The 15,995-nt window shown below is 38.3% G+C and overlaps 1 protein-coding gene across 3 annotated transcripts in view; it reads right to left on the reverse strand.

The window, feature by feature from the left end:
- The window catches only part of CYRIB (CYFIP related Rac1 interactor B), a 114,655-nt gene that overhangs the window by 37,262 nt on the left and 61,398 nt on the right, over positions 1-15,995 (reverse strand). For 2 of the 3 annotated variants that reach the window (XM_023728197.1, XM_004373005.2), the window contains exon 2: positions 15,041-15,080. The gene's annotated coding sequence lies outside the window, so the exon portion shown is untranslated. Of the gene's footprint in view, positions 1-14,810; positions 14,830-15,040; positions 15,081-15,995 lie in introns of all 3 variants that reach the window. The other variant, XM_023728196.1, reaches the window with a different exon arrangement.

A 15,995-nucleotide genomic window follows, 5' to 3' on the forward strand; every position in this document is an offset into this window, starting at 1 on the left:
CCAGAAGGCACAAGGGGACAAGGAAGCTGGTGATAGGGAACCCAAGGTTGAGTAAGGATATTGTTGATGTGTTGTGAGATTGTTAACCATTGTCATAGGGCAACATTTGTCGTAACTGTTAAATGAGAAACTATTTTGTTCTGTAAGCCTTTATCTTAAGTGAGAATAACAGCACATTTCGAAGAGCGTAGTCAATGTCACTGAACTGTGCATACAGAAATTTTTGAAATGGTGTATCTTTGGCTATGTGTATTTTCACTAAAAAAAAAAAAAGAGGTTGAGAAGTTAGAGGGTTGATACGTTGTGGGGTTGTTAACCAATGTTCTAAAACAACATGTGTACTTCTGTTTCATGAGAAACTATTTGTTCTATAAGCCTTCACCTGAAGTACAATTTAAATAAATAAATAAATAAATAAAATTTTAAAAAATGTCAGCTCCAGTACCAGACCACCTGGGTTCAAACTCCAACTGTGATACACTTTCAAGCTTTGTAAGTTTAGTCAAGTTTCCAAACTTTTCCTTGCCTCAGTTTTCTCATCTGTAAAATGTACATAATAATACCCACTACAAAGGGTTCCTAAAATCATTAAATGAGACAATAAAGTAAAACACTTGGTACCATGCCTGGCTGTTTATTTGATGCTATCACTGTCGCTGTTGCTGGAGCAACCTGACTGAATGAAAAAAAATCTGTGGAATGTGAGGCATGGGAGCACGAGGGAGCCGTATTTCCTGCCACAGAGGAAGCCAGTCTGTCACAAGAGAATAAAGCTAATATTCAGTGGGGTCACAGAAAGTGTCCTGGAGTCATGAGTTCCAGCTGCGATTTCCCTGTTACAGCTGCTTGATTTTTCCCTCTGGTTTTAAGATACCCCAGTTTCTTCTAACCAATTACCCTTTTACCTGTCTAGCTGACTGGATTTCTGTCACCTACATATAAAAGAGTTCTGACTAATAAAATTTCTAAGTTTCAGATAGTAAGTAAATACCGATAAATCCAAAAATGTAAAAAAAATTTAAACGGGTTATGTAAAATCTAACAGACAATACTACTGATATACTTTAGAGGTTCAAAGTAAATAATAAATACTATCATTTAGAATAATATTGGACCGTCTTTTTTCCTCCTGAATTCTCTTCCAAAGTTTTTTTATTGTAATCTTTGGATTTAATCTAAATATTATAAATATTTACCAAATAAGCTAAGAAAAAATTTAACACAAATTTAATACACAGAAACCAGATACATTTTATGTCAAGAGTCTGTAATATTTCTGGTGGATTTTCATGATTATGAGCTCTTCTGTTACATTTTTCTTTCAAAGTTGGTAAGTTATCTATAAAGGAACACTCTCTTCCTGGCCGGTCGTCTGTGAATGTATTTTTAAGCTTACACAAGGCACTTAATACATTAGACCATTTTCCCATAAAACATTTGAAAAGAAATTTCCTTAACTGGAATAATGGAAGCAGGTAGAAACAGAACTACATGCCACATTTACTATACTATTTCCTCTACCTTTCTAGAAACTGCCTACAAGAGGCTTGCTGTTCCTTCATTTACTCTTTCAAGCTCAAGAGTCTTCACAGTGTTGTCTCCTGTCTGTCTAGAATGCTAGTCCCAAGTGCTTTCCATGGCTGGCTTCTTTTAACCCTTCAGGCCTCAAAAACACTGCCTCCTCACAGAGGCTTTCCTCTGCCAGCCTTATCTAAAGTAGATGTGCCCTCCGACCCACTACCTTTTATCACATTACCCAGCTTAGGCCTTCACGGTATTAACCATAACCTTAATCACTCTTATTTGTGAAGAGTCAATCTTCCTTGTGTCCAGATTATAAACTTAATATTTGTGGGAAGGGGGTTGGGAAGGAAGGGAGGGAAGAAAAATGCGTAAGCATGCCGACTAGCTTCACTTGTAAAACAGGATTTCTCCATCTCACTGTTATTAAATTTGAGCTATACAATACTTTGCTGTAGGGGCTGTCCTGTGCATTGTAGGATGTTTAGCAGCAGCTGGGCCTCAACCCACTAGAAGCCAGGAGTTCCACCACCACCACCCCTCCAAGTTATGACAACCAAAAAAAGTCCCTAGATATCACCAAACGTCCCCGGCAGGCGAACTGCCCGAGTTGAAAGCCTGCTTTAAATGCACAACCACAAACATCAAGTGTACCGTCAGTTTGCCTGGCAATCCTACTACATATCCCCAATCTACCCTCCCACTCTACCAGGTTTTAAAAACTCTCCTCAAACCTCCCACAACCCACCCTCCATACATACAAGAAATGACCTCACTACATTCTTCACAGAACAAATGGAAGCATCTACGATCCTTCCTACCACCCTTTCTTCATCAGCGAAGACACACTCTACCCTCCTCTCATCTACAGCAGATGATATGCACCTGCTCCTGATGGCAAACCCTTCTTCTGGGACAGCACTTCTTCTACACTCAAAGACTTCAGGTCCCCTCACTTGCTTCCACGTTTTCACCTCTCATTCTTTCAACTCATTCCAATCTGGATTTTATGCCCACCACTTCAATGAAGCTGTCCCTATCAAGATCACCAAAATCTGCATCTGGCTAAATTCCAAGGTCAATTCTCAATACTTCAACTTACTGGACTTCTCAACGCTTCCGACCCAGTTACCACTCACTCCTTCCTGAGATACTTTCTTCATTTGGCATTAAGGACAACACAATGTCCTGAGTTTCCTTCCTACTTTATGTTTATTCTTTTTCAGTATCCTTCCCTTTGGCATAATGCACATATTTTTGTTTTGTTGTTTAAGATGGGAGAAATAAACCTGATTCTATTTTTCCTACCAGCTCCCACCCTATTCCTTTGCTTCCCTTTGCAGCAAAATTCCTTGAAAAAAATTGCTTATACTCATTGTCTCTTATTCCTCTCCTCACATTCTGTTAAACCTGCTCCAGCCTAGCTTCAGCCTCAACCCCACACCACCAACATGGCTCCAGTAAGGCCATCAAATAACCTTCACGTTGCTCATTCCGATGGTCAATTCTCAAGTCCTCACCTTAAAGGCAAGCATTTCTCAAGGGATTGCTTAAAGCAACGAGTACAAGCTAAAAAGTAAAAGAAACTTAAAAAATTTCAACTGACATCAACAATCTCTCTTAGCAAGTCTGCTTCTGAAAATATTCAGGCACCATCTTCTTCAAACATTGTACAAAGCCTGTTTGCAGAACCCCTGTGAAACTACAAAATCACTGCTTGAAAGCAGATGTCAATTTAGTATTGCAAATGAACACAGAGTGACTCCAGGAGTGATTTCAGCAACTGATAATAATGCAAGAACAAATTTTTTTCATTATGTCAAACTTTTAAACTAAAGTTCATAGAATTATAATTAAACTTTGATAGATTTTCAAACTTATTCACGTATTCCATAAATTTATTCTATGATTTTCTGCTTTGGCCTTGGCAGAATATTGACATTATTGGCCAAATGTTTATTTGATGCACCACTGATTAAGTATACAAAGTAAATCTTCAAGATAAAACCAAACCAAATCTATTACCATCAAGTTGATTCTGACTCATAGCAACCCTATAGGACAGAGCAGAACTGCCCCATAGGGTTTCCAAGACTGTAATCTTTACAGACACAGACTGAGACATCTTTCTCCCACAGGGTGACTGGTGGGTTTGAACTGCCGACTTTTCGGTTAGTAGCCTAGCGCTCAACCACTGCACCAGAGTAAAGATTCAATAAATACTTATTGAATTAATAACCTTAAATAGGTGGGATCCAATGGCATTTCTTTCATTTAAAAGTGCAGTTAGGTACACAATAATTTAAAGGACAGGGAGAATCACAATTCCTTCTTGGCTTCCGAAATGGCTGCAGTTCACAGTAGAAGTCTGGCAGCCGACAGTACTGAAAAGACTAAAATAGTCTTATGTAAGAAGTACAAAGCCCCCAGTAGTTGAATGCCCGCGTAGTGGAAATAATCAACTCAAACAAGTCTACCAGTAAAGTATCTTGTAATAATTATCCTAACATTATGCTGTTATGCTCTACAGATTACACTAATTACTTTTCAACCTTCTCCACTTCTCTCTCTCCCTTTCTTCTCAAGAACAGAAGTTGCCAAGAGTCAGTATCTTTTGTTCTTGCACAATGATAACGACCAGGCAACAAATAACTATTCATTAAATGGCATACACCAAGAGTTGCCTTTATCCCTTGCCCTTGTTTTCTGATTGCTATGCGGTAAACAAGTTTAAGCAGAACCCGAGACTACAGAATTCAACTCTTCCCCTTACCCCGATTCCACATGACTTAATAAGCAGACTTAGTGTCCCCTCTGGGACTTTATATTCAGTATTTTTTTTCCTCCCACCTCAATTCCTAGAGGATCCGCACGTGAGCTCCTCAAAAATTAGAACTGAAAAGTAGCAGGAAAATGTTACACTGTTGTACTTAAACATGAGTAAATGAACACCGAGTAGCCAGAGAGGTGGACTATGCTATTTACCTATTATCTCTCAGCCTCAAGTGTTTCCTCTCAGAGGCCTGGGCACCTCACCTTGTGGGGTTCCTCCTTTGAGCGCCTGGGTTCTGCCTAGCCCATCTCTTCCCTTGTGCCCCCCCACCCCAGAAGTGATAGTTGCTTCCTGTGGTTACTATTAATATCTGACTTATCTGAGCATCTTCTTTCTGCTCTTTTAGGCTTGCAACACTTCTGTAAATAGTCTAAACATTAAATTCCTGTTTTAAAATACCTAGCATAGTTTCTGCTCTCCTACCTGGAGTCTGGTGGCTACAGGGGAGTTTAAAGAGAGAGAGTAGTTTAACCTTCAACCTTACCAACACTTGCTAATTCACCTGTTACCCTAGAGCACTGTATCAGAAGTTATCGGGTACTAGTCTGGCTATTAATAAAGTGAACCTCTGATTCTCCTTCCTTTGGGGACTGTTAAGAGAGAAGGCATTATTAATACCAGGGCTGAGGTAATAACTGGGTTCCTGCCTATAAAACTATCACAATACTAAAATCTCACAGTGAATCCCTAGTCCATGTCAAGAGCAATACATTTTTAGGCTAATAAATTATATGTCCCAACCTGTTGCCATCGAGTCGATTCTGACTCATAGCAACCCTACAGGACACAGTAGAACTGCCCCACAGGGTTTCCAAGGAGCAGCTGGTAGATTTCAACTGCCAACCTTCTGGTTAGCAGCCTGAGCTCTTAACCACTGTGCCAACAGGGCTCCAAATTACATGTAGTTAAGTAATCTGACTTAAAGTAAGGACTTAAATTCTTAAAATAAATTGACTTAGAGAAAAACAACGGACTAAAAATTGAGAAACCTGACTTCTAGTCCTGACTCTGTCACAAAATATCTGACTTTACACAAGTCAGTTCACTTCTTTGAATCTCTCACATTGCTTCTGGCCAGGATTCCTACATGTAAGGCTGCATCTTTCCTAGTGCTGACATCTAGTGGGTGCTCTTAAATTTGGCAGTTTAAAATGAAAAAATCTTATTTCAAATAGACTGTCATTTGGCTGTCTGGTTGTGTGCAATAAATAAATCAGGAGACCACCACCACTCCGTACATGGAGGAGAGCCATAATAGAGCATTACTAAAGCAGACTGTCATGGCACCTCTGGATCTGATTCACAGATCACTGGTACTATTCTATGCCTTCGGCCACTGAAAATTAAACCACCCAAAAGAGTCAGAATCGACTTGACAGCAACGGGTTTAATATCTAGAATAGGCAAATATAGAAACAAAAGTTTACTGGTGGTTACCAGGGGTTGGAGAGAGGGAGGAATAAGCAGTGACTGCTAAAGGGGTACTGATTTTCTGTTTGTGGTGATGAAAACTTTAGGAAATGAACAGCGGTGATGGCTGCACAACACTGTCATTGTTAGGTACCGTCCAGTTGTTTCCAACTGATAGTGACCCTATGTACAACAGAACGAAACACTCCCCAGTTCTGCACCGTCCTCGCAATCGTTGTCATACTCGAGCCCACTGTTAAAGCCACTGTATCAATCCATCTCCTTGAGGGTCTTCCTCTTTTTCGCTGACCCTCTACTTTACCAAGGATGATGTCCCCTCTCCAGGGACTGGTCCCTCCTGATAACATGTCCAAAGTATGTGAGACAAAGTCTTGCCATCCTTGCTTCTAAGCAGCATTCCTGACAGGCACGTGGGGTACACAATACGGGGAATGTAATTAATGTCATTGAATTGTGCACCTATCTGCCAATCCCTGTGATAGATACTGAACATCCGGCATTAAGGAATTCAGAGACAAGAGCGCAAGGTAGCTTTAAAAAAAAAGCAAGCAAAGGATACAATGAACACATAGAAAAAGGAACGTCTAAGCCAGCCTTCCACCACCTGTCTGTCAGTTTGTCATACTATGGTGACTCGCGAGTTGCTACGATGCTGGAAGCTATGCCACTGATATTTCAAATACCAGCAGGTCATCCATGGTGGACAAGTTTCAGCAGAGCTCCCAGACTAAAAGACTAGGAAGAAAGGCCTGGTAATCTACTTCCAAAAATAAGCCAGTGAAAACCCTATGGATCAATCACAACAGAATATTATCTGATATGATGCTGCAGGACTGGGCAAGTTTCGTTCTGTTGTACATGAGGTCACCAAGAGTGGGAGCCAACCTGACGGCATCTAACAGCAACCCAGCCTTGGTAAGGTTAGTAAAGGTTTCTCAGAGGGGCTGGTTCTTAGTTCTTTTGTTTCTATTTCTTTAAATTAGACACTTCTTCAAACATAAAGCAGAGAATAACAAATCATCATATTAACACTCTACCTCCCAGATTAACATGGTAACATTTTGCCATATTTGCCTCACAGGCCTCCCGCTTTTTTGTACAGTTAGCCTTCCAATCTCACCCCTCCTACTTCCCCTGCTAAGGTAATCACTATCTTTAAAACTACCATCTAAAAGTATGCTTCATTTGCAGACCTAGTTTTAAAATTTTTATTACAAAGGTACAGATCCATAAACATCATAATACTGTTCTGTTCAATTTGCATAAAAGACATACTGTACAAATATTTAAAACCTGCTTGTCTCATTCAACTTTTTTTTGAGAATTATCCATATAGTTCTAGTTCATTCATTTTAGCTGTTACATACTATTCCACTGTTCAAAGAAACCAGTTTATTTATTAATCCCCCTACAGATGGACAACAAAGGTTGTTTTCAATGTGTCTATAACAATAAATGATGCCTTACACATCCATACACACACTGTGTATACTTTTATCCATGTACAAGAATTCGTACAGGACCAAAGCAAAACCTGTTGCCATCGAGTCGATTCCGACTCATAGCGACCCTACAGGACAGAACAGAATTGTCCCACAGGGTTTCCAAGGAGCGGCTGGTGGATTCGAACTGCTGACCTTTTGGTTAGCAGCCGAGCTCTTAACCAGTGCACCACCAGGGCTCCACAGCTACCTAGAAATGAAAAGGCAGCTATAACTTTACTAGATTGTGCCAAATTGCTTTCCAAAGTACTTTTATCACTGTGCCACTGGCAATGTAAAGAGATTTCCTCTCTTCCCATTCTCCAAAACCTCAAACTTTAATCTTTAGAGTGTGAAAAATCTCATTCATGTTTTAATATTCATTTTCTTGATTACCAGTTAAAATGAACGTCTTTTTGTATGTTTACTGGCCATCTGGGTTTCCTCCTCTGTGAAATGGAGGGTAAGAAGAAAGCAGTAGGATAAGAGAATCTTCCTGTTTCTGACCGGAACTGGCCATCAGCTGCTACAGGAACAACAGGGATGGAATGACTCCAGTATCCAAGGCCCCATTTAAGCGGCAGAAGCAGGTACAGCATGAAGGGTCCAGCCTAGTGGTGGCAGCAGCTTATCTCTGGACATCGCCCTTTCTTTTTGCTACTCTATTCCTCTTTTGCTCCTCCAGCCTTTCTACTATCATTGTAACTAATTCTCTATATTAAAATTGCCTCTGTTTGAAATGCCCAGAGTGGTTTGTTTTCCTAACTGGACTCCAACTGACAAGCCAACCATTTTTTTCCTCCATGGATTTTAGGAATTCTTACACATTCTGGAAACAAACCTTTTGATGCTTATATACATGGCAAATACTTTGTCAGCCTGTAACGTCATAATTTTATTTATGGTGTCATTGTCATACATAATCCGATTTTTCCTCTGTTTTTGTGGTCTCTGCTTATTAAGTAATAATTCTTCTTTGAAATTGCCCCCCCACGTCTGTCAGTTTATTGTACCGTGGGGGCTTGCATGCTGCTGTGATGCTGGAAGCTATGCCACCAGTGTTCAAATACCAGCAGGGTCACCCATGGCGGATAGGTTTCAGTTGAGCTTCCAGACTAAGAGAGACTAGGAAGAAGGACCCAGCAGTCTACTTCTGAAAGGAATTAGCCAATGAAAACCTTAAGAACAGCAGTGAACCAATGTCTTACACAGTGCTGTAAGATGAGCCTCCCAGGGTGGAAAGCACTCAAAAGATGATTGGGGAAGAGCTGCCTCCTCAAACTAGAGTCGAACTTACTGATGTGGATGGAGTCAAGCTTTTGGGACCTGCATTTACTGATGTGGCACCACACAAAATGAGAAGAAATAACTGCAAACATCCACAAATAATATAAATGTGGAATGTACGAAGTATGAGTCTAGAAAAATTGGAAATCATCAAAAATGTAATGGAACACATAAACATCGATATCCTAGACATTACTGAGCTGAAACGGACTGGTATTGGCCATTTTGAATCGGACAATCATATGGTCTACTATGCCGGGAATAACAACTTGAAGACGAATGGCACTGCACTCATCATTAAAAAGAACATTTCAAGATCTATCCTGAAGTACAATGCTGCCAGTGATAGAATAATATCCATACCCATACACCTAACAAGAAAGATCACTTAATACGACTATCATTCAAATTTATGCACCAACCACTAAGGCCAAAGATGAAGAAACTGAAGATTTTTACCAGCTTCTGCAGTCTGAAATTGATCTAACATGCAGTCAGGATGCATTGATAATTACTGGTGATTGGAAACAAAGAAGGATCAGCAGTTGGAAAATACAGCCTTGGTGATAGAAACGATGCTGGAGATCGCATGATAGAATTTTGCAAGACCAACGACTTCTTCGTTGCAAATACCTTTTTTCAACAACATAAACGGCAACTATACACGTGGACCCTGCCAGATGAAATATACAGGAATCAAATCAACTATATCGGTGGAAAGAGACAATAGAGAAACTCAGTATCAGTCAGAACAAGGCCAGAGGACCACTGTGGAACAAACCATTTGTTGCTCAAATGCAAGTTCAAATTGGGGCTGAAGAAAATCAGAACAAGTCCACAAGACCCGAAGTACAACTTTGAGTATATCCTACCTGAATTTAGAGACCACCTCAAGAACAGATTTGACTTGCTGAACACTAATGCCCGAAGACCAGACGAGTTGTGGAATGACATCAAGGACATCATACATGAAGAAAGTGAGAGGTCATTAAAAAGACAGGAAACAAAGAAAAGACCAAAATGGATGTCAGAAGAGGCTCTGAAATTTGCTCTTGAATGTCAAGTAGCTAAAGCAAAAGGAAGAAATGATGAAGTAAAGAAATGAACAGAAGATTTCAAAGGGTGGCTTGAGAAGACAAAGTATTACAATGAAATGTGCAAAGAGCTGGAGATAGAAAACCAGAAGGGAAGAACACGCTTGGCATTTCTCAAGCTGAAAGAACTCAAGAAAAAATTCAAGTCTCGAGTTGCAATAGTGAAGGATTCTATGCAGAAAATATTAAAACAACGGAGGAAGGATCAAAAGAAGATGGAAGGAATACAGAGTCACTATAACAAAAAGAACTGGTCAATGCTCAACCACTTCGAAAGGTAGCATATGATCAGGAACCAATGGTACTGAAGGAAGAAGTCCAAGCTGCACTGAAGGCACTGGCGAAAAACAAGACTCCAGGAACGGACGGAATATCAACTGAGATGTTTCAACAAACGGATGCAGTGCTAGAAGTGCTCACTTGTCTATGCCAAGAAATTTGGAAGACAGATACCTGGTCAAGTGACTGGAAGAGATCCACATTTATGCCTATTCCCAAGAAAAGTGATCCAACCGAATGCAGAAATTATCAAACAGTATCATTAATACCACACACGAGGAAAATTTTGCTGAAGATCATTCAAAAGCAGCTGCAGCAGTACATCGACAGGGAACTGCCAAAAATTCAGGCTGGATTCAGAAGAGGACGTGGAACTATGGATATCATTGCTGATGTCAGATGGATCCTGGCTGAAAGCAGAGAATACCAGAAAGATGTATACTTACGTTTTATTGACTATGAAAGTCATTCACCTGTGTGGATCATTACAACTTATGGATAACATTGCAAAGAATGGGAATTCCAGAACACTTAACTGTGCTCATGAGGAACCTGTACATAGACCATTTCACGTGTTCTTATTCATTACAGCACTTAGAAGAGAGGTAAAATCCTTGAAATTTTGATCCTGGAACCAAGTCATTCTTAGAAATAGCAGTGAAAATAACTAAGGGCTACAAAGGGAATTCTCATCCATTACACATGAACATTCCAATCCACCCTCCAAGAGTGAGGGCCTATGACTTCTCTCCCACAATCCCCAAGCTACAACAAAAACAGCAAGGATCCAGGCCTCATAGCAGCGAAAAGATGAAGTACTGTTCATCATTCTTTCCTCCCCTTCAAGATGTCAGAGGGGGAAGGGGGAAGCACGGGATCTCCAATCTCTAGGAGGTCTGTCAGAATTTGGCATACAGGAATAAAGCATCATTCCCAGTTACACCATTTTATAACTGAAATGGGTAAGAGGTCTTAAAATTCATTCTTTTCGTTTCTTTCTCATAGTTTTTGAGTTAAAAGATAAGGTATTCTGTGACGTATATTTTTGGTGGAATGGGGACTCTTCTTACTAGTTCCTCTGAAGACTGAAAGACATCAGGAAGAATAGCTTTATAACTAATATTCACTGAATCCGAGAATCTTAGACCAGGAAGGGGCCATCCACACTAAAATGGAAGACGCCAAGCTTGACTAGCAAACTTACTATGAAGATGTGCCAAGCAGCCATCTAGCCTCTGCTTAAAACTTTTATCTGCATAACTACAAGGAGTAAGTCATTCTATTTTCAAATGACTTTAGTTTTAGAAACCTTCAGTAAACTTCTAGAAACTTTTAGAAAAATTTTTATAAACTTCAGCCAATATTTATGAAGCACCTATGTTTACCACTATATAGAAAGATGACTACAATGCATAATAAACACAACATGAACCACAATTCTTACGCTGAGATTTACCCACCTGTGATCTCTCCTCATTGGTCCCAGTTACCACTGACTTCCAGGAACCGAACTAAACAGACAACACCTTCACCATCTGACAACTCACTAAATAATTGAAGTTATCTTAAAATATACTAAAGTGAGGTCAAAAGAAAGTTATCCATCAGGCTATCTATACAGTCACATATGCATAAAATTATAAATAAGATTAATAATATGTATCTCCTATCTAGTAATTATGAGGGCTTAGCTTCTGAAACAGAATAAAGTTTAGAAGTGGATATTAACATAATGGACTAAAGGAACAAAGGACAACAGAACCATTTTTCCCTGTAGCTGTATCTTAATTACCTTTGAACCCAAATCACCTTGCACAGGGCCTTATATGCTATAAATAGTAATTGAACATGAAAGTCAATAATGACATCTTATTGTGTGCCATCAACTATGTTAAGTACACACGCAACTATGCTAAGTGTATTATAAGATAATACAATTCTATCTTATAAAATTTTCAACTATTTTGTAAGGTTACTTAGCATGATCCCCATTTTACTTTTAGAAACCTCATAGAAGGATTAAGTAACTTGTTCAAGATCAACAATTAGTAAGCAGTAAAGTTGGAATCCAAACACAGTTCTCTTAAACATTTTGCTTCATATTGCTTCTTATTCATAAACGCAAGCACGCAGAATTCATCTGAAAAGAGTTAAAGTTTTTTCTTGCAAGTATTCTCAAAAAAAAAAAAGATCAATACTAGTACTCCAATTTCTAAATCAGGAAAAAAATTCTCATAGAAAACAAATTTTTAAGGGGGGAAAGTATGATGACAAAAAAAAGAAGTCAGATGCTGACTTTGAAATGTCCTTAAATATTTCTCTATTGTTGGTCAGGTCTTTCTGTTTGAGCCTGGCATGCTAAAGGAATTTAATACAGTGAAATTACAAGAAGGCAGTCAAAACAGTTCTTGTTCTTGAATTTAAATTAAAATCATTCTCCCCCAGACACATCATAATCAAACAGAATAGAAAAACAAGCATTAAACGTATTTTTCTCTTCTTGGTAATTATATAATTACGTTTTAAGATATATATTACTTGAATGGTTTTTCCACATTATAAATCACTACTTCTTGTAATGCTAAATAGACTCCAGTAGAGGTCATTCATTGCATTTTGATGTTGCAGAGGAGGTGGTAATTATAACTGAATGTATGTTTTCATTACATCATTTTAAAAAATATTATTTGACTTCAGTTGGACAGCAGAAACAGAGTCCCTAGGTAGATTTAAAAAGTAAACTTTGTGATTATAATCAAATGACATGGACTGATACCGCTGACTAAATAACATCAGAAAAGCTGATTTATTTAAAAAAAAAAAAAGGGGTAGCCTATTGTTCTCTTAGTAAGATACTAATTTTAAATGACTTTTTGAAACCACTAAGTGCAGTCTGTGTACATCATATAAACTTTTGAACTAAGTATACGCCATCTAGCCATCTAGTTAGTACAGGTTTTAAAGTTTCACAGAGCATAGAAAAGGACAATATTTATAAATAAAGAAAGAGTTTAAATAACTAAACTCCTTTGAATATTTTTACCAAATGTCTAAAGTTGCTGAGAAAGGAAGTGAAGGGGAAGAGAAAGGAGAGAAAACCTGAGCCCATGCTAAAGAGTTCATGAAATGAATCATGTAGCTCAACGCCCTCATTTTATGAGGACCAGAGAAATGTGGCGGCTTGGGCAAAAGCAGCGAATTAGTAAAAGAACTGGGCTTAATCCAACGACCCCGGTAGGGCAGCTTTTGAGAATGTCTTTAAAATATGGCATCAGGGCCAGATCATATTGCTACAAAGAACCAAGTACTACAAATAAAAAAATTCAGACATCCCACCAGGTCCCCTTTAAAACAAATCTTATGCTGTTTTTGCTATCAACTAAACTTGAATAGGCCTGTCCTTCTGTTCATTTATAAGTCATCTACAAGTTTCAAGACAAGCACCTGAATTTACTGACACCCTTTCAGACTTTTCCTAACTTAGGCTGGCACACTGTCATTGTATAGTTCATACTACTCAAGTAACCTGCGAAACACCTTGTGACTTTTCCAAAGTCTACCTTTTTTGGTGCTTCTAGAGCACAACCACAGAACACTTACTGTCTGTATCCTTCCTACGGCAATTAAGCATGCCACTGCTCTTGTTAAACTTTTAGATTCTTACACTGGTAATTTTTCCATGTTTATTTCATGATCCTTCAACTAGAATGTGAGTTCTCTGAAGCAGGCACTTTCCAAGTCTTAACGCTTATCTTCTACTCGTTTCTCCACAGAACACGCTGTTGTTTCCGTTATACTTGATCAACAAACAAAAGAAGCTTCTTCAAAATATTTCAAGAACTTCTAGCCTACACCATTAGGATATTTCTTTAGGGACAGATGGAACTCTACTTCTTTAAGATTAGTTATACAGAACATAAAAAACTAAACTTACTCAAGTATAATGGAGAAAGGAAAGTATAATGACTTTTCACTGATAGGAGTCCTTACTCTGTAACCCACAGACCCTAGATAGAATTCAGGGGTCTGTGAATTTGGATAGGAACCTTTTTTATTAACCTCTACGTGAAATTTAGCAACTCCATCAATCAAGACTGTAGGCAACAAAATACAGTGTTAGAAATATCTATGAATTTCTCAGTAATAGAAATCACAAATGTTATTACAATTGTTGCAGATAATTATATGAAATTACAGTAATTAGCAGACCTGCCAATAAAGTTTATTCTATAAGAAGCACATACACTACTGTTACAAATTTGTATTTTTAATATTTGCTAACTTTATTCAATATAACTGGTTTCCTTTTTAATCCTATGTATTTTATTTCAGACACATACAACCATTATTTTGAGAAGGGATTTTAACTGTAACACATAGAGTAGGTGAGGTGATTATAATTCCTAAAGGCCATAGTGACAGCTGTCCTATCAGTTCTACTAAAATTGTAAGCTAGTTTTGAAGTGTAAATATCCCATTTATGACTAGGAAGAGCACAGAAAGATTTTAAGCTGAATATTTTCCTGAAGAATGGGAAGTATATCTATGGAAAAATTACATTTTCAAATACCTATTAACTTGTTATAATTGAAATAATTACAGGATTATAAATGTTTAAGTATTCAGGATCCTTTACAGGGAACTTTTTTTGTTAAGCATTCTACACTTCTAAGATTTAAAAAAAGGATCAAAGCCAACAGGTAGAATTCTTATTTAAGACAGTGTATAAAAGTGCCTTCCCTTCTAGCATCCAAGGAAAACGATACACACACACATTACTACAAAAAAATTTTAAACTACTAGAATTACAGCACAGACCTTTGCTGATCAACTATATCAGTGATAGCTAAAATGACTTAAAAAGGAATTCAAAGAGAAACATACCTCTCCTATTGAAAGCGAGCTGTAAAAAAAAAAGTTCTAATTACATTTCCTCTACTGCTTCATATTTTAAGCCAAAATTTAAACAATACAGGGTATTTCCAACAGATGTTTTTAGGAATTCACAATTATTATGTATACATTTTCTGTAATTATGATTTAAAAAACTACATTGGCTAAACACAACTTTTCATTTGTATTGAAAAAATCATTTCCCCCAAAGACATACTTACCTTCAGCCAGTGCTGGTGATTTCTGTCTTTGTCCCTCTATCTGTTTAAAGGAAAAAAAAAAGAGTCTAAAACATTATTATACTTTTAAGCAAGTTTTTTAAATGCTAACCTTAAAAATAAAGTTCATGAATGCTATCACATGCGTATGTTTATTATATGTGTATAAATATACACACGAATGCAGACGTTATCAAACAATATTAATATCACACACAAGTATAATTTTGCTGAAGATCATTCAAAAGCAGCTGCAGCAGTATATTGACAGGGAACTGCCAGAAATTCTAGTTGGAGTCAGAAGAGGACGTGGAACCAGGGATATCACTGTTGATGTCAGATGGATCCTGGCTGAAAGCAGAGAATACCAGAAAGATGTTTACCCGTGTTTTATTGACTATGCAAAGGCATTCGACTGTGTAGATCATAACAAATTATGGATAATACTGCGAAGAATGGGAATTCCAGAACACTTAATTGTGCTCATGAAGAACCTGTACATACCATGGCCTCCACCAGAATGAGTCCAGTACAACTAGATGGTCCCAGCTACCACCACTGACTGCTCTGACAGGGATTCACAACAGAGGGTCCCAGACAGAGCTGAAGAAAAATGAAGAGCAAAATTCTAACGCACAAAAAGACCAGACTTACTGGCCTGACAGAGACTGGAGAAACCCCGAGACACCCTTTTAGCTCAGTAATGAAGTCACTCCTGAGGTTCACCCTTTAGCCAAAGATTAGAGAGGCCCATAAAACAAAAGGAGACTAAAGGGGCACACCAGCCCAGTGGCAAGGACTAGAAGGCAGGAGGGGAAAGGAAAGCTGGTAATAGGGAGCCCAATGTCAAGGAGTATTGACCTAGAGTAAAGGAGAATGAAGAACACCAAAGACACAAGGAAAGTATTAGCCCAAGAGACAGAAAGGGCCACATAAACCAGAGACTTCATCAGCCTGA

This window comes from Trichechus manatus, unplaced genomic scaffold, assembly GCF_000243295.1.
Source record: "Trichechus manatus latirostris isolate Lorelei unplaced genomic scaffold, TriManLat1.0 scaffold00022, whole genome shotgun sequence".
NCBI classification, from domain to species: domain Eukaryota; kingdom Metazoa; phylum Chordata; class Mammalia; order Sirenia; family Trichechidae; genus Trichechus; species Trichechus manatus.